The sequence below is a fragment of the Rattus rattus genome, chromosome X (assembly GCF_011064425.1).
Source record: "Rattus rattus isolate New Zealand chromosome X, Rrattus_CSIRO_v1, whole genome shotgun sequence".
NCBI classification, from domain to species: domain Eukaryota; kingdom Metazoa; phylum Chordata; class Mammalia; order Rodentia; family Muridae; genus Rattus; species Rattus rattus.
In genome coordinates this window covers 30,778,482-30,803,569 of record NC_046172.1, presented here as the reverse complement: position 1 = coordinate 30,803,569, position 25,088 = coordinate 30,778,482, and the positions used below count along the sequence as shown (strand labels likewise).

At 42.9% G+C, this 25,088-nt stretch overlaps 1 pseudogene; it reads left to right on the top strand.

Annotated features, from left to right (window-relative positions):
• The first annotated feature begins 715 nt into the window (after positions 1 to 715).
• Positions 716 to 25,088, top strand: LOC116887814 (annotated as a pseudogene).

Below are 25,088 nucleotides of genomic sequence, written 5' to 3'. Positions count from 1 at the left end.
CTTCCTGAGACTTGTAAATTTCCTTAGTTTCCCCAGTCTCTGGAGCCTCCTTCACCCACCTGGGAGTGAAGGTTTCAATTTGACTATACTGCTATCTGTAAACATTTTTGTGTATGTGTCAGGACCCAAATGTCAAATAAGTACTGTGAATGAGAACCCTTGATCAAGCCAGCCATATCTACAAAGTGGAAAGGGAAGAACCATTTTTGGAGAACCTTTCATAAAACATATCAGGAATTCTCAATTGGAGGTGATTTTTGCCCTTCAAGCAATAAATGGAGATGATATTCCTTGTCCCAATTCACGAAACAAATTGCTGCTAGCATTTAATAGTTGCAGCCTAAGGATGATACTAAGCATCTGACAATATACTGGTAGGTCCTAAATAGTAACAGTGCCAAGATGGAGAAATCCTGTCCCAAGATCACTTGTATTGAGGCCATAGGAGTACCCATTGGTGTTTTCACACTCTCCTTTAACTCTGCACTTTGGATCCTGTATTTCAGAACTGCCTTTGCATTTCCAAGCTAGTTTTGAATGTCTAGACGTTACACAGCTTTGACACAGTGAGAAGGGTCGGAGAAGGAAGATTGGCACAAAGCCCAACCCTAAAGTAGAGCCACACTGGAGATCAGACCAGTTCACACGCAAGGTCGAGCCAGGATAGGGAGTAAGGACCAAGACAAATCATAGTCACAAATGAGAGTCAGCACAAATGGCCCTGCCAAAGACATTCCGTCTTGCCAAGCACAGGGACAAGGTGGCTGAGAATGTGGGGCAGTAAAGACTTTTACTGTAAAATCAGCCTGTTTCTGTAAAGTCATATGATGGGATGGGCAGATTGAGTAAGCAAGCTGAGGTATAGAGAAAAAGCTAGTTCCTGGAGTGGGGCCCATGACAAGGGAAAGCTGGGACACTGGCTGGAACTCACCTTTAAAACCATATATTACATTGGCACTCAGGGAGATATGTGAAACCGTGGCATTTAGGCAAAGTCGAGAACTGTGAAGCATCTGAGAGCTGACCCTCCTCACAAACTCAAGGCTTTCTCTGAAACAGGGTCATAGGTAGGTGTGTGAGATCGCTAGACCAAAGGTTTCATTCTTCCTTTTGAAATTCTCTCACGTTCATTTATTGAGGAGGTAGTACAATATTGGAACATGAGCATGGGAGTCAGGGGCCAGTTTTCAGGAGTCAGTTCTTTTCTTCTACCATGTCCGAGGGCTAGAACTCAGTTAAGCCAGGCTTGGTAGCAAGCCATTATTCCCTGAGCCTCTTCCCAGCCAGTTTCATTATTCTTGGGTCACAGCAGTTTGAGTTTCATGTTCACATCAGATGCCGTTTGCGTCTAAAAGTCCACAGATGCAACCCAAAATGGCCCAGATAGATGCTGCATAAGTGATACAGTTGTAGCATGACTGAGAAATTTTCCATTTGGTAGAAACCTTGATCTTTTATAACTGAGCGAGCAGTAAGCACATTTGCCTGCTCTCAGACTCAGTGGGAAATGTTGTCTTTATTATACGGGCCATCTGGTGATGAGTGCTGTCTCAGTCTTTCAAAGAATACCATGAACATCTCTTATTTTTTAAAAAATAAGTCTGGAGCTGGAGAGATAGCAATTAAGAGCACTGGCTACTCTGCCAAGGAACAGGGATAAAGTCCTAGCATGCAGGCACACACACACACACACACACACACACACACACACACACACACACACACGGCAAAGTTCACAACCACATGTAACCCTAGTCCCAGGGGATCTGACACCTTCTTCTGGCCACTGAGAGCACCAGACATGTGCATGGTACACAGGTGTACATGTAAGTGAAACACAAAGAGAAGACTAAAACTACTTTTTAAGTCTAGAAGAAAGGCCTCCAGCCCTTAAATTGACAAAACTAGGGTGATTCATGGTGAACCATCTTGTGTAGCTTGCTGAAGCAGTAAAAAGTAAGTATGCCTCTCCAAAACCAGTAGAGAGTGAACACTAAATGACTGGCTATTTTACTTGATTTCAGCTTTGTACGTTCACCTTACAAGGATAAGTATTTTCTCTTAATTGATGAGCATGGCACTGAAGGTCCCTAAAGCTGATTGTTCTCAGTTCTGCATAGACTGAGGATTTCAGGTCACTCTAAACCTTCTGCTGGTTTTGACACTACAGCTCTTCCGCCTTCCCATCCAGGGAGCGCAGAGCAGGCCAAATCTGTAAATGTGAAGCAGGAAGGTAATCAGTGTTGCTAGAGACGGAGGTGGGCATGGATTTAGAAAAGAAGCTGTGATGGACCAGATGGGTGGGAACTAGGAAAGCAAATCTTTCAAATCCCCTCATGGGAGAGCTGGGGAGATAGGTCAGTAAATGAAGTGCTTACTGCACAAGCATGAGGAACAGAGTTCAAATCCCAACAACTCATGCAGTAGCTGGGAGGGCATCATGGTGACCCTGGAATCCCACACCCTGGAGGTAGAGACACGGGATTGCTGGAGCAAGTAGCTCCTAGAACAACTACATCATTGAGCTCTGGGTTCAAAAGCAAGGCTCTACTTCAATATTTAAGGTGGAGAGCAACAAAGCAAGACCAAACACCAATTTCTGAATTCCACTGGTACACACTCACACTCACACTCACACTCACACTCACACTCACATATGTGAACAGAGGCACACACCCCACACATACACATGCACCGAAGACAGCTTTATCTGAGTGTTCCAGGAGTAGAAGCAGCACCAGAAAACAATGGAATATAGTGCCACATAACTATGACAATACAGCAAGTCATTTCCCTGTCACTCAAATATTTGATGCCACCAGATGTCATGAGAACAAACTGACAGTAAAAGAGATCTTACACGAAAACACACTCGATGCCTGACTGTAAACAAAGGAAAACAAACTCGGCCTCGATATTGACAACAGAAAGGCAGCAGCCCATCTTTCTTCAAAATAAACATTGCGCAAACGCACAGGCATTTACCATGCACAGTTGCTGATGAAACTGCCAAGGACACATGGCGGGGGGTGGGGACTGAAGATGACAAGCAGAAATATGCATCTGTCAAGAAACCAGCTCTCACCTCTTTCCCCTGGGTAGCTCATTTCCAAATGGGCCCTTCTTCCAGCTTCTACTGACACCAGGACCTACATCCCAGGAAAGGATTTTTTGAGCTGTTACCAGAGTCCCTGGCCACAGAAAGACTGATTTCAGGGTGTTTCGGTCCAGTTTGCATAAGCCTTCCATATTGGAAGGAAGTAATGGTAAAAAGCAGATGTAATTTGTTGTCTGTTCTTAAGACCGAAGCAAGAAGGCAGGAATTTATTTTGCTGGGTCATTTGAGGATACAGTCCACAGTGGCACAGAAACGGTGGTGGCAGGAGCACGAGATAGCTTGGCCATATCATTTACATGTTCAGGAAAGAGAGATAAAGTCTGGTGCTCTGCTGCCTTTCTCTGTTTCGTTCAAGCTGAGCCACCAGCGCAAAAAGTAGTACCACCCACAGTCCAGGGTGGATCTTCTCAAGCTTTTCTGGAAACATACTCATAGACACGGCTGGAGGTATGTTTTGGTGGTAATTCTAAACCCAAGCAAATTGTCAGTAAAGATTAACCACCATGTTAGGAAAGGAACTTAATGAATACAACCAGGTTGACAAGACAAAGAAATGAAGCATTTTGGATGTCCTTGGCAATTCTGACATGAACTCCATGTCCATGGAGAAGGGAGGCAGTAGATAATGCACAGGCAGATAGAGTCTTGATCAAACTGTAGTCTGGTTGACCATTGTTATGATTTAGATACAAAATGCCCCTCCTACAGGATCATGTGTTTTAAGTATTTTGGTCCCGAGTTAGTGGCACTGTTTGAGCGAGGAGAGAGGGTGGGGTGAGGAACCTTTGGGAGGTGGAGCCTACCTGAAAGAAGTGGGCCTTTGGACTGTAGGCCTTGAGATTTATCATCTGATCCTGTCCACTCCCTGCTTCCTGATCGATCCAGGTATGAACAAGCAGCCTCATGCCCAAGCCACCACAGTCAAAAGTCACTCACACTCATGCCTCCCGCACCATGATGGGCTATACCTTCAAACTCGAAGCCTTCCTCCCTTAAGTTGCTTTGGTTGGGCATTTGGTCACAACAATGAAAAAAAGAACTGAAACACTGGCTCAGCTCTGGTAACACAAGGTCTTATCTGCATCAGAGAAGTTGTCCTTCCCAGTTGCCCACAGAAATTGCCACTGTTCCCAGAACAATCTCTGTAAGAGATCTGTATTGGCCCAAGATTCCCAAACCAAGTTCTCAGCACAAAGAAATTGTATTTGCCTCAGAGGGACAGAAGGCAGGAAATAAGACACAAGGACAGGACATAGAGGGCAAAGGAGAAGGGGAAGGGAACAAGGGGGAGAGGAAAAGGGTATTTGTCCCAGAGGACAAAGGACTGCCTCCGGATAGAGAGGAGACATGGCCTATCAGAAAACAGTCCGTTATAAAGGTATAAAGATAAACCTCGAGTTAGGAGGTTCAATTTTAATTGGGTACGTTAATTAGATGAGCCAAAGGGGACTTTTGATTGGTGGACTTCCATACTTTGATAGCTGGACCTTGGCAGTCAGCCTCAAGAGGAGGAAGTGGGCAAATAAGTAAACAGACCTTGGTGGCTAGCCTTAGGAATGTAATCTAATGGGTTTTGTTTTGTTTTGTTTTTGTTTTTTGTTTTGGATTTTTTGCAGGGAAAAAAGAATGGGAGAGAGGTAAGGCCTGCCTTTACCCATACTTGTCACCTTGATATAGGTGGCCAGAGTCCCTTCAATCTCATTTGATTCACAGGATACCACGTCAGACCCATGATCTTACAAAGTCACATGTCACTATTGCTTCTAGTTGGAGGGGGAGAGTATCATTATGGGACAATGTGTCTCCAAGCCTCCACTGCCCCATTGTCCCTGGAAGTTAGAGAATAATTACTTAGATTTTAGGTGTCACTCCAAGAGTTTGCAAGAAGATGCTGTAAGAACTGGCAGTTGGCAAGCTATGAAAATACCATACTGTTTTGATATCTTTAGCCTTGAATACAGAAGTGTACCCACTTTAGGTGTATATCCCTTAAATTATTAACATTGCCTCCAGGAACTGTTGAACCGAGTTGTGAGCCTAAATATAAGTATAAGAAGCCGGATACAGGGTTGGGGGTTTAGCTCAGTGGTAGAGCGCTTTCCTAGGAAGCGCAAGGCCCTGGGTTCGGTCCCCAGCTCCGAAAAAAGAACCAAAAAAAAAAAAAAAAAGAAGCCAGATACAAAATGAAGGAAGAGATGTGAAACTTTGAAAGGACTATGAGCACAGACCCACATCCCAGAGCTATGGACAGAAGTCCTTGGTGGAAACACATACTAAAAGCTTCATACTGAACTTGAGCTAGTGGTTGGCATGGGTCAGCACCATTGAGCTCACTCTGCCACCCCTCACTATGAAGAAAAGGATAGCTTCTTCCATATTGCTGCTTTCTCTTTCCTCATTCAACGGCCATGGAAAATCTGATGAAGCTTATGGATGAGAAGAGACCAGGAATGTGATCAGATAGTGTCCTCCTCTAGGACATGATATCGAAAAGATCTTTGGGTAGCCTGTCTCCCCTAATTTCTACCCACCTCTGCCTCATCATCAAGACTTTACCAAGGAGGAGATGAGAAATATGAGAAGTGCCTGGGTGATCCCTGAGGTGTAACTCAGAACCCCTCTTTAATTTGTAGTTCACATTTTTGAGACAGAGTCTGTTGTATCCCCTGGAACAACAGACTGTTCTGGAACTCCGTATACATACAAGGAGGACCCTGTATTTCTCATTCTCCCGTCTCCATTTCCCAGATGCTGGGATTTCACCTATGCACCACCACGCCTGCTTTTGGTGGCACTGGGGTTCTACTCAGGGCTTCACACATGTTAGCCAGGCACTCTGCCAACTCTACCACATATAGCCCAGGATGTATAGGTCATTTTCCTCTCAGAGCCTCTCCCCTGAGAGTGAAGCATGACACTGGGGTCATTTGTAGGCCACAGAGTCATTACATTGTCCACTCCATACTCTCCCTTCAGAGACTGACTCTTTCTAAAGCCTTGTCTCCCAGAACCTCCGTTCATGAACTGCAACCTTACAGTTTCATGAGGCCTCAAACTCAGATGTCCGTTGCACTCGGTTAGATGCTCTGCACTTCCCTCTTGAAATTCTTCATTTGTGCCAAGCAGAGTTCCATAGTTTCCCTTCAGCCCTCTCTTGCAAATGACGCCTCTGAAGAAACCAAATGATGGCCTGACACCCTTGCCCAAGCCTGCCTAGTGGCTCCACAAAAACAAGGAGAACACATTTTGAAGATCGATAGCAATAATAAAAACAAGGAGAACATAATCTTTAAAAAGGGAGGGAGTGTACTTTCTAGCGCTTTCCAAAATAAAGCAGTCTGCATTTGGTCCAGTAGATGTCACTCTCGCTGCATTGCAGAAGGGACATCTTAAGCAAGGCTGCACGGGATTTGGGAGTTTTGAGCCCTTGAGAAGGTTCGGAATGTAAGTATTTTTATTATATAACGTATCTGTGCTCTAAGGCCATCACAATGAAACTACCACCAAGTAGATCTAGGTAAAAGAAGAGTAGACACCAGCTGTAACATGATATAAATTCAGATAAAAAACCAACAACATCTAAGTAAGTGCCACTTATTAAAATGAATTGACACATCATTTTACATTTTTATTTTTATATTATTTACTCGGGTGGCTTTGCAGGTGCCATAGATGGCCTGTGAAGGCCAAAGAGACCTTGCAGGAATCAATTCTTACTTTCCACCTTATCTGTTCTGGGATCGAACTCAGGTTGTTGAGTTTAGCAGCTCTACCCACTTGGCCATCCCACCCAGTTGCCACATCATTTTAATTCTGTCCTGAAGTAGTGGTTAGCACAGGTGGGTAAAAAAGTAATCTATTTCATAATGGAAGGTTGAATTGTTGCTGAATGAAGTGGTAAAGTTCAGAAATCAAACGTAGTCTGTTTTTCATACCAAGACTTCTGGAAAAGGCACAACAGGTCTGTGGCATCCTCAGATGTGTTTCATAGTCTTCTGGAAGGCCCTGATTGGGCATATTGTCCCTGCCCTGGTCATATCACCCCTGTGAGAACAGTCTGTGATGAAGCAAAGATGATTAGCTTGCTAAGAAGCCTGTCACTCGCTGAGAGCAAACTCCATTCCCAGATAATAGCACCCGTCTTTCCAATATGAAAGCGTCACCAGTACTAAAGCAACAATTTAGGTTAGGAAGACATTCAAGTGGCCTTTGGGGTCTTTCCTTAGTGAGTTACTTTACATGGTGAAGGATGAGAAAGCATTCTTTCAACTTAGACGTGAATTGATTAGTCTGACAGTGCCAGATCAGCAAAATTGCAGGGCATTGAGTCAATCCATCAGAAAGCAGCAGTGCAGTTAAAAACAGTGCTAACACCTGGGGTTCATTACAGAAAGTGGTCTTGATGAATCCATCATGGTCCAACTATCGCAAGCCAAGAGTCTGAGACCTATCTAACATTAGACAAGATACACAAGCTATATGCGAAACGGGCACTTAATTTATCCCGTTGTTTTGTTAAAACCAAGCTCATTAATTATGCTTCCAAGAGGATGCTGACTACATAACTGTCTTGCCTCAATTAAAGATGGAGGCAAATGAAGGAAGAAAAAAACTTACAGACCGTAGGCATCCATTTGTATTCTCAAAGAGTTTGGGGAATCCTTAAAAAGCCTCACCAATGCCTTTCCTGTGGGGTCTGGGCACTTAACCACACTCTAGATCTAGCCTACCTTATCATTGTATTACCAGATGTTCATATCTCATGTTCACATCTCGGTGTATTCAGCCCCTATCCTTGCCTTATTATTAGAGCACATCTATTGCGTGCTTATGGAGAACCTTCGTTTTCCTGCAGCCGAGCAAGCCATGCTTGATTCCTCTACCAAGTATGATTTACATGGCTGGCATTTTCTCAATATATTGCAACTCTCTTGCACCACTGCCCTACCAAATGTGTCCTATGAAGTCCCAAATCCAGATCCATGATCTGCCTGTGTACTTTGTACCCACTGAAGGTAATTCCACCAACTGCATTTGGAGTGAGCTGGCATGACAAACTGAAAAGTGATAGAATCAGACTTGCATCCGGGTCCTAGCATTAGACTTGGTTCTAATCCTAACTGCTTTCTTCCTGGGGTCTTTCAGGTTTGTCTGTTTTCATCTGCTTTTTCTTTTTCTTTTTCTTTTTTTTCTCCCAACTGTCATGCCAGATGATCTATAAGCTGCAGCCCACCACCACCTCTTCCCAGCTCCCTTATAAGAATCCTTTATACTTCATGTTGCTCCCTCCTCATTCCCTCTTAATCATCCCACTAAAGCTGATCCTATGAAATCACCAGCCTATTATAGAATACACAGAACAATTGTAGGTTCATTTCTTAGTGGCTGGTTATGTGAATATTCTACCATTGGCCTGTTCTCCTTATTAACACTCTAGATTCATCACACACACACACACACACACACACACACACACACACACACATGCTCACACATGTACGCACATGCACACACACACAGGTACATACACACACATGTCTCTTGCTTGCCTTCTCCCTTACCCACTAGGTACCTTTTGTATCCTGCCATATGTCTACTCTGAAGAGTTGGGGGAAAGCAATGTCAGCCATGATTCATGATCCAGTCTTAGGACCTTGACTGCCCCATCTATGTGATGACTGCATCCCCAGCCATAACACCTTTTTCAGATTAATATATTGCTTTCCTAGAAGGTTCTGGTTGAAATCCCCTGGCCTGCTCAAGCCCAGCATAGCTGAAACGGAGTTCCTTGACTTCCTCCTGCAATTGTTCTTCTAAGCCTCAATCAGGACATCATGATCCATTGATCCTGAATCTTGAGGATAATGTCTGACTTTCTTCTCCCTGTCAGGCAACACGGCCTACAGATTTTGTTTCCTTGCTGTTCTTGTCTATCTCAGTAATAGCTTACTGATCATGCATTCTGGACATTGGTGGTCTTGATGTCTAGGATCCCCATTTAAAGAGTGAGACTGAAAGCATCTGTGTGCTTTTCAAAATCTTATAGGGACTGAGTGATAAAGGTTGAGCCAGTATTAAATCTCCAGACTGGGTAACCTAAAACCTGTCCGCTTCTTTTCATCAAATCGCTCTTTACAAATAAGAGTTTTATCCTGAGCTGAAGATAAAGCACAATTGGTAGGGTGCTTGCCTCATGCATGAAATCCTGAGTTCTACTCCTACCCTCCCTAGAACTGCATAAACCTGGGCATGTTGGTGCGTGTCTGTAATTTTGGAACTCTGGAGTTTTGGGCAATTGAATCAGAAGTTCAAATTCATTCTTACGTACATATTAAATGCAAGGCCAGCTTGGGTTACATGAAATTCTGTCTCAAACACACACACACACACACACACACACACACACACACACACTCTTCTTTAAAAATAATGGGTCGGCACATCAAACCAGATACACTCAAACTAATAGAAGAAAAACTAGGGCAACATCTAAGACACATAGCCCTGGAAAAAAATTCTGAACAAAACACCAATGACTTATGCTCTAAGATCAAGAATCGACAAATGGGATCTCATAAAACTGCAAAGCTTCTGTAAGGCAAAAAAAAAGGACATTGTGGTTAGGACAACAAGACAACCAACAGATTGGGAAAAGATCTTTACCAATCCTACAACAGATAGAGGCCTTATATCAAAATATACAAAGAACTCAAAAAGTTAGACCACAGGGACAAATAACCTATTAAAAATGGGGTTCAGAGCTAAACAAACAATTCACAGCTGAGGAATGCCGAATGGCTGAGAAACACCTAAAGAAATGTTCAACATCTTTAGTCATAAGGGAAATGCAAATCAAAACAACCCTGAGATTTCACCTCACATCAGTGGGAATGGCTAAGATCAAAAACTCAGGTGACAGCAAATGCTGGCGAGATCTGGAGAAAGAGAACACTCCTCCATTGTTGGTGGGGTTGCAGACTGGTACAACCATTCTGGAAATCAGTCTGGAGTTCCTCAGAAAATTGGACATTGAACTGCCTGAGGATCCAGCTATACCTCTCTTGGGCATATACCCAAAAGATGCCCCAACATATAAAAAAGACACGTGCTCCATTATGTTCATCGCAGCCTTATTTATAATAGCCAGAAGCTGGAAAGAACCCAGATGCCCTTCAACAGAGGAATGGATACAGAAAATGTGGTACATCTACACAATGGAATATTACTCAGCTATCAAAAACAACGACTTTATGAAATTCGTAGGCAAATGGTTGGAACTGGAAAATATCATCCTGAGTGAGCTAACCCAATCACAGAAAGACATACATGGTATGCACTCATTGATAAGTGGCTATTAGCCCAAATGCTTGAATTACCCTAGATGCCTAGAACAAATGAAACTCAAGACGGATGATCAAAATGTGAATGCTTCACTCCTTCTTTAAAAGGGGAACAAGAATACCCTTGGCAGGGGAATAGAGGCAAAAGATTAAAACAGACACAGAAGGAACACCATTCAGAGCCTGCCCCACATGTGGCCCATACATATACAGCCATCCAATTAGACAAGATGGATGAAGCAAAAGAAGTGCAAGTGTAGATCGCTCCCTGAGAGACACAGCAGAATACAGCAAATACAGAGGCGAATGCCAGCAGCAAACCACTGAACTGAGGATGGGACCCCGTTGAAGGAATCAGAGAAAGATCTGGAAGAGCTTGAAGGGGCTCGAGACCCCTTATGTACAACAATGCCAAGCAACCAGAGCTTCCAGGGACTAAGCCAATACCTAAAGACTATACATGGACTGACCCTGGACTCTGACCTCATAGGTAGCAATGAATATCCTAGTAAGAGCACCAGTGGAAGGGGAAGCCCTGGGTCCTGCTAAGACTGAACCTCCAGTGAACTAGACAGTTGGGGGGAGGGCGACAAGGGGGGGAGGATGGGGAGGGGAACACCCATAAAGAAGGGGAGGGGAGGGATTAGGGGACGTTTGCCCGTAAACAGGAAAGGAATAACAATCGAAAATGTAAATAAGAAATACTCAAGTTAATAAAAAAAAAACAAAGAAATACTCAAGTTAATAAAAAAAATAATAATGGGTTGGGGAGATTGTACAGTGGTTAAGAATCATGCGCTAACTAAACCTCTACTTTTTATAAATTTCCCAGTCCATGGCACTTGGTTATAGCAAAAGAAAACAGACTAATACACACACCCATTCTACTCCTGCTCTATTCTTAAAGATTTCTCTCATCCCTTTTGGCGAGAAAAGAATGTTGTCCTTTTGTGAGCTTCTATAGCACAGGTATACCCACTGCTTCATACATTACCTACCCTGCCTTTAAAATTAGCTTAGTGCAGGGGTACTAAGAACTTGTTGGTGACAGAGAACCACCCACAAATCTCACTCAATTCACAAATATTTACTGAGCCCCTACTAAGATGCAACTGCTGTAAAACATTGTGCTACCAAGAAAAAAGAAGAGAAAAGGGAGTAAGGAAAGTCGTGTGTGCTGGTGCCTGCTTATGATCCCTCACCTAAGGGATTGGCAGAAGGATAAGGCAATGCTTAGCTATCTAGTAAGCTCAAGTTCAGCCTGAACCACATCCTGATCTATAACACATAAAAAGAATTTTGTTTTGTCTTTGTGTGTGTGTGTGTGTGTGTGTGTGTGTGTGTGTGTGTGTGTAGAGAGATGAGAAAACAGCAGAGCAAGATAAGCTGAAAAGGGGTTGGGGATTTAGCTCAGGGGTAGAGCGCTGGCCTAGGAAGCGCAAGGCCCGGGGTTCGGTCCCCAGCTCCGAAAAAAAGAAAAGGGAAAAAAAGAAGAAGAAAAAAAAAAAGAAAAAAAAACAAAAAACAAAAAACAAAAAAAACAACTGGGGTGTGTGTGTGTGATGGAGAGATGGCTCAGTGGTGACAATCACTGGCTGCTCTTCCAGAGGTCCTAAGTTGAATTCCCAGCAACCACACAGTGGCTCATGATCATCTATGAAGGGATCTTCTGGCATAACTCCTACACTTAAAATATATATATATATATATATATATATATGTATATATATATATATATAAATTTAAAAGAGAAAAGAAAACACAGAATGCAGGTGACCCAAGGAAAGAGCAGAAATATGGATAGAAACACAGGGAAGTCAGGGCAGAGAGCTGACAGTGAGGAAGACACTTGGCATGGTAGATTCCGTCAAGATGGAATTCTGGTCCTATTTCTAGCATGCACAGACTACAATTCCCAGCCTTCCCTGCAGCTAGTTGAATCATGTGACCAGTAGTTGACTAATGGGATGGGGAAGAGAATGTTTGTCTAGTCATAAAACGTTCTATACCATCCTTTCCCGCCTCTCCAAGCTTGGTCGCTGACTGAATACAAAGGATCTAAGGCAGAGCTTTAGAAGGAAACTGCACCATGTCACTCCAGAGCAATGCTGCAGAACACCACCCTCAGCCTTCATTGGTCTGTAACAGATGCAAGCAATATTAGCCTATCAGATTAGACCAGTAAAACTGAGCAGCTTTGTTCCTGGTAGTGTTAGTTACTCTAACACAGTGGTGTAACAGAAAAGATGTTTAGGAGAGTGGAGGGAAGTGAACTATTTACACAGTCTTAGAAATAAAAGGAAGGATGGAGTGCTGGAAACAGTGGGATTGGGAATTGGTCTCTTGGGAGAAAAACCAAAGAGTAGAGATAAGATAATACCTTGAGAGGAGGCATCAGTATCTTTTCCAGAAGAAAGAGACATAAATATCTGCATCTCCTTACCAAGTGTAGTATATTGAAGATTTTGTGACTGCTGAATCAATGAACCAATATGTGAATAAAATGAATGAATGAATGAATGAATGAATGAATGAGTTCTATATTATACCTTGCCACTGCTGAGATAAATCTCAAGACTACTGCACAGGGGAGGAGGAAAAACTTCTCAGGACTACTACATGGAGAGAGAGAGGAAAACTTTAAAATTTCATTTAAAGAATCCCTGAGCAGCTCTCCTCCTCCTCCTCCTCCTCCTCCTCCTCCTCCTCCTCCTCCTCCTCCTCCCTCCTCCTCCCTCCTCCCCCCCTCTCCCTCCCTCTCTCTCCCTCCCTCCCTCTCTCTCTCTCTTCCTCTCTCTTTTCTCTGAATCTATCTGTATCTCTAGTTCTCTTTTTTTTGGGGGGCATTGTGCATACATGTGTGTTCAGGTGGGCATGCATGTGTGTTCAAGTGCATGCATGTGTGCACATGTGTGTAGAGACCATTGGGTGTCTCCCTCATTTTATGAGACAGTTTTCTTTCACTGTACCTGAGGTTCACTAATTCAGCTAGACTGGCTGGCTACTCCACAAAGCCCAGAGATGCTCCTGTCCATCCCCATCCCCATCCCCATCCCCATCCCCATCCCCATCCCCATCCCCATCCCCATCCCCATCCCCATGCCCATGCCATCCCATCCCCATCCCCATCCCCATCCCCATCCCCCCATCCCCATGCCCCATGCCCATGCCCCAGCACTGGACTTGCAGGTGTATCTGACTCCATGCCTAATGTTTCACTTGGGTGCTAGAATCTGGACTATAGCCCTCATGTTTGCACAGCACATGATTAATGAACAGAGGGTATCTCCCTAGGTTAGATGTAAGGAGTGAAATTTGGTAGCCAAGTAGGAGGCACCTCTGGACTGCAGGATTATTTCTTTCTCAGCAGAAGGGAATAAACATGAAATCTGGGAACTGACGAGTTTCCTCAAGGAGAGACTAGCAGTGGTTACATCAGTCCTAATGCTGTGACCCTTTAATGCAGTACCTCATGTTGTGGTGACCCCTAACCAGAAAATTATTTTTGTTGCTACATCATAACTGTAATTTTGCTACTGTTATGAATTGTAATATAAATATCTGTATTTTCTAATGGTCTTAGGTGAGCCCTGTGTAAGGGTCTTTCAACAACCCTCAAAAGAGAGTCTCAACCCACAGATTGAGAACCACTGGACTACAGGCATGGCAGACTCCAACAAGAAACCTTCATCTGTCTTACAGCAGCTCTTTTTGGAATGAGTTACTTTGAGAATCTTGTTTTTCTCATCTTTTCAGAATGGCAAGCTATTTTGCATCATCATCATCCATCATCATCATGATCTTCCTCCTCCTCCTCTTTTTGTTTTTCTTCTTCTTCTGAGAGCTACTTTTCAAAGTAGAAGGTTCCTTTCAAAAGAATAAGGGACTCACTAGACCCCCACCCCACCTCAGGATCTACAGGCAGTTAACAGTTTATAGGGAAAAGGAGATATTCTCTCTAGTTGTGGAGCTACTGGTAAGATGCCCATGCTCCAGTAAATAATCCCTCACCCACACAATCCTAATGAAACTCATTGGGTCACCACTAACAAAAAAGGACATGAAACTAGAAAGGGAGGAGGGCTAGTTGGAAAGAGGAAGGGAATCATCAAGAGTGGAAGGAGGACAAGAGATCGTAATGGAGGATGGATATGTTCAAAATACATTATGTACATGCATAGAAATGTCACGCTGAATGAAACACATTATTATATTGATTAATTTATTCTAATTTTTTTAAAGAATAAGGAAAGAATACTGGCATTTTGGTGTGCATGTGCACTCCTTAGGGGCTATTAAAGCACGAAGGAAGGCAAGACTGTGACAGGTTCTCACCTCTTTAAGAACCAACATACATAGTGGTGTTAGCATCTAACCATCCCCCCAGGCTGCATCTGAGAGCACCATATTTGTATGCAGGGACTCCATTGGCAGGGACTCTAAAAGCCACCATTTCTGGCAGGGCAAAGAAATGGAACCTAGGTGGAAAGAGTATTTGAGCACAGTGCAGTCACAACAAAAATTCACATGATCCCGGGAGCCTTCTGGACCCTTGTGAGCCCTGATGAGTTGTTCTATATGCAGTTAGAAGCCTGCATTGATAACTCATTAGGAGAGGGCTGCTTCTGAAAGAAAGTGGTTTTACTCAGGTATGAATAATTTCTACAGGAAAACTGAACTAGTAATTGCCAACATCTCCAACAGCTGAAAGAGTCAGTTCTTCAGTTCTGGGGAAGTGGGGGTAGGGCAATAACTTGAAATTCTTACCCTTTCAATTCCTCATAAAGGAGCATCCTCATTCTTTAGCTCAAGGCACAACATAGCATTCTATGAAGTATAATGGGTTCATAATTGGTTAGTTATCATTCAATATTTTCGTGTCTTAACTACCTATCTAAGGCTGTAAAATAGAACTCGAATTTGCCAGTTTCACATGTATAGTCTGTAGATTATTTCCTAGAAGTGGCATTTCTGGGGCAAAGCACATACAGCAGTGAGGATCTTTGCAGCAAAACATAAGAGGGGATGGTCAGGCAGAGAGTTGATTAAGTCCCTGTTGTCCACACCCTGTGTTTCAGATCTGGAAGGAATGGAGGGAAATGTTATCATTTATTTTTTCCCAGTGAGTACATTTAGTAAAATTGTATAATCCAAAGGAGCATACCTATAACTTTGAATATTTATTTTTGTGCTAAAAAAATTAGCGATTTTTAAGAAGGCAATATTTGAACCTGGAAATGTATGCAGTAATTGAGTAGCTGCCTGGCATTCAGGAAGCCCTGGGTTTTATCCCCAACACTGCATAAACTAGGAGTGGTAGGGCATATCTAAGAACCCAACACTTGTGAGATAGAAGCAGAAAGATCATAAAGTTCAAGATCATCCTCAGTGCTGCCTCAAAACGAGGGGTGGGGGTGGGGGTGGGGGGTGTCAGTGAGAAAGACAAACAACAAAAATGGAATTAACTCTTACTGAGAAGTCTGACTAGCAATCTTTACAGAGATAAAGACAACCTATTGTGACTCTCAATAATTGAGCTTTTTTATAAAATAAAGCAATTTTCTTGAGACTATCTGAACTTCCAGAACGTTCATGTTCACCACTGCAAATTGTTTTGGATAGGCCCTGCCAAGAGGGACAAGCCCTAGCAGTGAGTACTTTTGTCTGATGTTTGCTCGCCACAGGTGGGCTGTTAGTAACTAAGGAACTCAGCCATCATCCAGACCCCCAGGTCATCCATGCCTGGATCTAGAGTGTCTACTACTCAGTCCTGAGTTTTCCTTGTACTCAGAGAAGTAGCCAAGTGGAGAGGTGACAGTAGTCTCTTACCAGTGATTTTCTGGAATCCCAACAGATGTTTTTAAAACCCTAATTCCTAGCCCGGCATGGTACCACTGGCCTTTAATCCCAGCACTGCGAAGGCAGGGGTTTCCAGGCCAACCAGGCCAACCTGGTATAAAGAGCAAGTTCTAGAACAGCCAGGGCTACACAGAGAAACTGTCTCAAACAAACAAACAGCAACTTAATTTCCATCAGTGTGTCTCTTTGACTTGGAGCCTGCCTAATATTTAATTGAGACCGGAAGAGGAGAGCCTGAAGAATTCTTTGCTGGTGGGAGGAGTCGGGCGCTCTGTAGGATGTGCTTTTTCATTTCTGTCTCCATTGCTTGGTTTTATTTTAGAAAACACATTTTTTTTAAACCCCAGACACATCTGCTGGCCACACAAAAGCAAAACCCAAATCAACATGAATTAGAATAAATTTTATATCTTGAGGAATCATCATTGAAATACAGGCAAAGTGGAAAGATGCTTCCGCCTCCTTGGTCACTAGAAATAGATATTAATGGGGGGCTCATAAATAAGCATCAAGGCTGGCGCTGGGGGCTTGTGTGTGTGTGTGTGTGTGTGTGTGTGTGTGTGTGTGTGTGTGTGTGTGTGTGTTCATCCACTCTTGCCGGCATTCAACTTCCTGTGGTAAATGCAGGGTTCAAATCCCTCAAAGTGCAAAACATGTGTTAAGAACCTTCTGCTTTGATTTTTTTTAAGCGCTCTCGGGTGGAGGACCACCCAAGCCTTTGAGAACTAGTGAGATGCAGCTTTCAGGATGGAGCAAAATTCGCATTCATTTGCTCCTAATTTCGTGTGATCTGATGCCTATGACTCTGTGCTGTCATGGGCAGGCGAGGTCCAGGCCTGGTTCAGGTGATATCATCATGGTTTAAAAGGCGTATGATGTAGGGAATGGCGGGTTGACTAAGGACTATACCGATTCCTCTTTCAGGCTTTTGGTCTGTAAAAGGTGGAATTGACTTGCTTTCTCCAGTCATGGAGCTAACTGAAATGTCAGTAAACCTTTCTAAGGAAGGTGAATCTGCACCCAGCCAGTTGCTTCAAGATTTGCTACAAATCTTTACAAGCCCAGAAGGCTAAGCAGGTAATAAATCAGCCACTTTGAAGATTTTGCAAACAAACAAACCAACAGCAACAAGAACAAAAAAGAACATTGACTACTCACTCAGGACCTTGGGGTATATAAAACAAGAGAAAAGCCTTGTGTCTCTGACCTCATGTTGTCTCTGGACTTTGGCTGAAGGCAGAGAGATAAGTTGTAGCCCATTGCTTTTGCTCTTACATTTTCACCTTCAATTCAGGGAAGAACAAAAATTCAGGGAAGGACAAACTTCGTCTCCTGTGAAGACAGCTATCCATGAGGGTAAGACCACACCCCTTGGGATCCACAACCTAACTTACTGTGTACGCGGTACACTAGACCAGAGCTGACACAATGATGGGCTAATCACACCCTGAATAGGACTATTTTGCCTTGCATACCTATTTTTGCTCTTTTATTTAAACCTGAACTTCCTGTCAGGATACCAAAGACAAACTTAAGACCAATACTAGACCTCTTTATTTGTTCCTCTTCCCAGTGCAGCCGCACTGAAAATAATAATAATAAAATCTCCATTCTTTATGTCTCGCTATTGCTCATCTCTAACTGGAATACTGAGGCACATGACTAAGCCTCGTCTATTGGGGCTGTCAGAGCCATTTTTGCCTTCAAAACTAGGCAAAGTAGGACCATGATAATGAGTGAGCCTTGAGATGCAAGGCCAATCCTCAGAGTTTCGAGCAATGGAAAATACCTTGACTTTTCTATCAATTCAGGGACTAGCAATTGGTGGGTCCCAGGGCTTAAGCTGCTCTGACGCGCAATGGAGGATTTTTTTTTTTTTTTTTTGGATTTAATATCCAGCAGAAAAGAGAAGGCAGCAAATGTTAAGGATAAGAAAATTAAATACTGACTTTCATAACCGAAGTGTTCAGAATTCCAGAAGAACCTGAATACTTCCTTCTTAGAGTCTGTGTCTCTGGATATGAGTATGGTCAAGGAAACAGTGTGTTACCTGGAGGTTGTTTTTGCTACAAAATGGTGGCTCATTTGGCTCCAACCTCTGGCCTCACCCTTTGGTTTCAAGCCACCTTTGTTGAAACTTTGCTTGCCTATGAAACCTCCTCTACTGATACCCCCCAGTTCATCTAAGCCCTTGCTAGCTCTAGGCAGAACTGGGGGTGAATTTTAAAAGGATATAATTTTAAAAAGAAATAATTAAAAGAAAGAAAAGCAAATCACCAAATAAATTATTTAAGTGATGGAGCAGGAGGTCGAGCGGCTCACATGTGGTGCTGGCCTTCTTGCAAACAGACTCACAGAACGACACATGGTAAGAGACATGGAATGTAGCTATGTGTCCGTGTGTCTCCATTGGTCTCTCCTTAATGTTCCCAGGATTGAACCGTGGGCCTCTACCTACTGACTATGCAACCTCCTTAAAGGTCCCACCACTAAACACCAGGATGAGATTAAAAATGGCCCCATGTGCCCACTGTGATGGTGTATGCACCTGTAAACCCAGCAAGGTGGAAGGAGGGGATCAGGAGTTGAAGACTACACAGTAAATTCAAGGCCAGTCTGGAAAACATGAGATTCTGTTTCATGAGGGAAAAAAAAAATCAAAGGAGACTCATAGATTCCATTGCTTCACATTTCATTCAGGTAGTAAGATTCATATTTGGTTTCCTGGAGAAGGGAACTTGAAGTGGATAGAGGGGGGGGAAATGTCATTTTTTTCTTTTTGAAATGGGGCCAAAGCTGGCCTCAAACTCACTAGGTAGCCATGGATGACTTTGACTTCTGGTCCTCCTGATTCTACCTCCCAAGTGCTGAAATTACAGGCTTGTGTCATCATGCTCTGTTTATACAGCTTGGGATGCTCCAGACAAGCACCCTTCAGACATCTTCAGGCTGAGAACCGTCTTACTTTTATCTGCGTGCCGAAGCCAATCCTTTTCAGATGATGAGCAATAGAGAAAAATAAGGAAAAACGGGAGACTGTCTAAGGATGAATTGTAGCACGTACAATTTCCCAACAAAATGGAAGCCTGCTGGTGGACAGAAACAGGAAGCATGGAGGAGACATACTATCAGACCTGTGGGGCTGATCATTTATAACCCATCCTTAATTTCAGCTAGGAAGGGTGGGATTATTTAGATCAGCAATTCTCAGCCTGTGGGTTGCGACTCCTTCAGGGGTCTCATATCAGATATCCTGCATATCAAATATTTACATTATGATTCATAACAGTAGCAAAATTACAGTTGTGAAGTTCCAGTGAAGTAATTTTATGTTTGGGGATCACCACAACATAAAGAACTGTATTAAAGAGTCACAGTACTAGGCAGGCAAGTTGAGAACCATTGATTTAGACTATTGTGAATAATAAGGGAGACATTTTTACACCAGACGAAAAGGGGAAGTTCATCATGACTCTAAATTTATTCTCAAAATTTATGAGTGTATTTGATCATGGAGTCTAAATATTTTTCTTATGGATAGATGATGTGAATGGCTGTTGATATGTTGAGATAAATTGTATTATAGTTCTCTTTGATTTTATTCCTTTCTATTCACTCACTGTACCAATTTGGGGAAAGAATTAGATAAAAAGAGGCTATACTGGGTCTGAATTTTATGTGAGAGCAGGAATGTTGGAGGCCTAGTCAGTAAAACTCTTGGCATGCAAGCACAGGACTGAGTCCAATCCCTACTATGCACGGAAATGGGTAGTACAGTGTGGTTTACGTGTAATCTAAGCACTGTGGAACTATAGAAAGACAGATCACTGGGTCTGGGTGGTCCTATTTGGTAAGTCCCAGACCAGTGAGAGAGATTGAGTTTTTTAAAAAAGTGGACAATGCCTGAGAAACAAACACAAGGTTGACCTCTACCTCCAAACACGTATGCACATACATGCACCTGCACACACACAAACACTCACACATACATACAAAAAAAGGATGGAAAAGTGGGTGCTATAAACCATTTGTCATAAAACAAGGCAATTGAGATGGCTGTACTTCAACCATAGATATGCATGGGGCGCTGTGGAGTTTTGCTGAGCTCCAAGATTGCAGAGCAGAGGTGGAAGCCACCCTTAACCTCTTGCCTTCCATTGCACAGATGAGGAAACTGAGGTCCAAGGAAGTTATGGGATGCAGCACAAAATCATCTAGGATGACATGTGGTCACACCACACTCTTTGAATGAACAGAAAGTTCTAAAAGTAAATGTTGTACCATCATACTGTTTTTAAACAATTTACTATGTGGCTTCATGTTCACAAATCCCTGAAGAACGAAGAGAGTGATAATGTGTTAAACATGTTTCCCCAGGAATCCTGCATTCCCTTGACCTAAATTTATACTACCTCAAAACAGAAAGTTGCATTATCCCCTTTAGAGATCGCATGCTATTTAAGCAAGAGTTGGCCAAAGAATCAGAAAATATAATGAAAGCAAACCAACCAGCCATGTCCTGAAGGATAGCACCTTCCACATAACCATAAATCTATTACTAACTTCACCGGCCAGACTTCACTGAAATGAACTCTAATTCTTTTGAACAATCAAGCCAATCCCTAAGAAATCAAGGATTGCCATTCCAGTGCCATTTCAAAAGACTCAGGGGCCTAGCCTGTCGCCTAACTAGTTAGGTGACATTACCGGGTCCCATTTCTGTTTTCTCCACCTGTGAAAGAGGCATAGAAAGGCAATTCCCCTTTGCTCTGAGTTGTTATGAAGGGGAAATAATGCATAGTGTATGTAAAGCTCTTGTATGGCTTTAAAAGCTTCACGGATGTGGGAGGCTGTGGCTATTCCATGTGTACATAGGATTTCCAAGCTGAAAGGGATGGAACGACTTCAGGAGATGTCTGTCTGTGCCGGGGCCCACATGGACTTGCAGATTAGTGTAAAGCAGTCTGCTTCCTCCCTCTGGGTATAACCAGCAGGGAAGCCAGGGGTTTCTGGAACTTACATACAGATGTTTTCAAAATGCTTTCCATGTTATACTGAACCACAGTGGAATTTCTCCATTTCCCCAAAGAGTCACAAAATAGAAATGCTTCTATGCAAAACAATGAAAACTCTTAGTCACAGAAAATATTCTCGATGACTTAGAGAAGTTTCTGGATTCTTGGGATGTTCCTTCTCAGAGAAATGGGGACTCTTAGTCCCTGCTTTCTTTTTCATTCTTTCATCTCCATTTCATCCTTTAAAAAAAAAACTTGTTAAAGATTCTCCAACTCAGGGCTACCAGGAACACATCCATAGCCATATATGTTGGGTTGAGAATTTTTTTTGCCACCTAGGAGACTGTACAACATGAGAAACACTTGAACATCTCATCCAAAAGGTTTCTAGAAAGGAATCATGGTCAGGCAAGATAGCTCAGTTGGTAAAATACTGGTCTTGAAAACATGAGAATATGACTTTAATTCTCAAAACTCACATTAAAAGCTGGACACGGAGTTCTGGAGAGATGGCTCGGTGGTCAAGAGCACTAGCTGCTCTTGCAGAGGACCTAGGTTTGATTCCCAGCATCCAAATGGCAACTCACAACCCCTTGAAACTCCACTTCCAGGAGATCCAATGCCCTCTTCTGACCTCCACACATTCAGGTAGAACACCCATAAACATAAAATTAAAATAAATATTTAAATTTTTAAAAAAGCTTGGCACAAGCAACTAGAGCTTCAGGGACTAAGCCTACCTAAAGACTATACATGGACTGACCCTGGACTCTGACCTCATAGGTAGCAATGAATATCCTAGTAAGAGCACCAGTGGAAGGGAAGCCCTGGGTCCTCCTAGACTGAACCCCCAGTGAACTAGATTGTTGGGGGGAGGCGGCAATGGGGGAGAATGGGGAGGAACACCCCATAAAAGAAGGGGGAGGGGGGGATTAGGGGATGTTGCCCAGAAACCAGGAAAGGAACAACATTGAAATGTAAATAAAAATACTCAAGTTAATAATAATAAAAAAAAAAAGCTTGGCACAGAAGCATTTGCCTATGGGTTCAGCACTGAGGTGGTGGAAACAATGGAATCCCTGGTTCTTGTGGCCAGACTTTCTAACTTAATCAACAAGCTCCTGGCCAGTGGGAGATCCTATGTGACTGATTCTCTATTGGCTAGCTCCTGAGGAACAATGCCTAAGGCTGACCTCTAGTTTCCCTGTGCAAATTCCACACACATATGCACACACACACAAACAAACACATAGTCCGACACTCACACACAAGGAGGGGGAGGAATTGTTTTTAGAATGCAGGCTTATGCTAAGTGATGATTTGGGGGAAGAAGTAACGAAAGTGGGGATTTGCTTTAGAAGAGATGCAGTTAAGAAATTGGGGTAATTCCATTACTGGGCATCTTCAGTAGTGTTTATAAGATTGCATTCAGATTGAAGCTATTATTGATAGGAGAACCAGTCACTCTCAGTAGCTATAACAAGTATATTTGTTCATTTTGTTACCTTGTAATAGTCAAGTTTTCTTATACATGCCAACAGAGCAGGTTTGTATCTGACTTTACCCATCCTGGTCACAGAAGAGTTTTGTCTGGCATTTGGAAAATCTGTAAAATATTTATGTTCAGCAAGAGAACTCCAAGCTCAGCTGTAAGTGCCAGGTAAGTTTTATGGAGCAACACCAAGAACAAGTCTCGCACCAGGTTGGCAGGGCTTCTCTTTACTCTTTTAGTTTTGACTCTGCAAAAAATTACAGATAACCAAGGTATTTCAGTAAATTGGCAGAAGATACACACTCCAGTAGCCCCCATATCAATCTAGAAGCAAACTTTACCAGTCATTCTGGAAGCTTCTGTCTCAGAATCAGCCCACAAAGCAGTCATGATGTTGACTTCTCTAGACATTGGATTCATGCTGATTTGTAAACACTTGGCAAGTCTTTTAAATGTCTTAAATCCATAGGACTTTTTGGTCCGGCCCTTTGTTTTCTTATAGTTGATCTGTTGAAAATCAAAGCTATTGGATTTGTAAGTTTTCCCAGTGTTTGGATTCTATTTCCTGTTCATGTTCAGTTCAATCCTGACCTTTGTCCTTTTTCTCTTTCCCAGTGACATCTGGATCCAGGGACCTAAATGGACTCAAGTTCAATGGCTTTGAGTCTTTATAGGGGGGATTTTTGTTCCTTTCTCAAGAGGCATATTATGCTTCATTGTTCCTTGAGCTATTTTTTTGAAAAAGAATACGTTGCCTGTTTTCAGGTGAAATATGAACTTTAGCATCACATCCACAACCCCTGAGGAGAGCAGCTGTGATTAGGTAACCAAGGAAAGCCAGAAAGCAGGGTTGAGGAAGCCCTCTTGGAGCACAAAAACTAGAATGTGAACTTGAGACTTTTCTAATGGTCTCTTTTTCTGAAAGTTCTGTAAATAGTTCCCCTTCTCTGATATATAAGGTAGGGAATGCCTATTCTCATAAAGAAAAAAAAAACTTTAGAGTGTTTCGACATCTGGTACAGATCAAATCTTTGTGATATGATGAAAAAAACACATGGCCTATTATAATGTAAGAATTATACACTGGGACACTCTTCTTCGACTGCTTATACCTACTTGCTAGCACATCTGTTGGAGCCTACTTCTTTAGGATTCCAGCTTTTATAGAAGACCAGCTTAAACAATTAGCCTCATGGGACTGAGCAACTACTAGACTCTTGGACTTCCCATCTACAGCTGCCCATCGTTGGGTTAATTGGACTACAGACTATCTAGAGGATCAAGTCATAATGGGAGCATTTTAGACAAGCCAAGATGGAAAAACGCCTAGCAGGGCCAGGGGAATGGGTTGTGATAACCCTAAGCAGCATGCAAGGTTGGCGGGAGTTGAAATGGAGGATGCACATCTGGCTGTGTCGGTTTGCCAAGTGGACTTGAGACATGGTCATTCTTTGCTGTATATGATGGGCATGCTGGTTCTCAGGTTGCCAAATACTGCTGTGAGCACTTGTTAGGTCACATCACCAATAACCAGGATTTTTAAAGGTTCTGCAGGAGCACCTTCTGTGGAAAGCGTAAAGAGCGGAATCAGAACAGGTTTTCTGGAGATTGATGAACACATGAGAGTTATGTCAGAGAAGAAACACGGTGCAGATAGAAGTGGGTCAACAGCTGTGGGTGTCTTAATTTCTCCCCAACATTCTTATTTCATTAACTGTGGGGACTCAAGAGGTTTACTTTGTAGGAATAGAAAAGTTCACTTCTTCACTCAAGATCATAAACCAAGTAATCCGCTGGAAAAAGAACGAATTCAGAATGCAGGGGGCTCTGTGATGATTCAGCGTGTCAATGGCTCTCTGGCTGTATCAAGAGCTCTTGGGGATTTTGATTACAAATGTGTCCATGGAAAAGGTCCCACAGAGCAGCTTGTCTCGCCAGAGCCCGAAGTCCATGATATTGAAAGGTCTGAAGAAGATGACCAGTTCATCATTCTTGCATGCGATGGCATCTGGGACGTCATGGGCAACGAAGAGCTCTGTGACTTTGTGGGATCCAGACTTGAAGTCACTGATGACCTTGAGAAAGTTTGCAATGAAGTAGTCGACACCTGTTTGTATAAGGGAAGTCGAGACAACATGAGTGTGATTTTGATATGCTTTCCAAACGCGTCTAAAGTCTCAGCAGAGGCGGTGAAGAAGGAGGCAGAGCTGGACAGGTACCTGGAGAGCAGAGTAGAAGGTGGATCGTTTAACAAAAATAAGTAG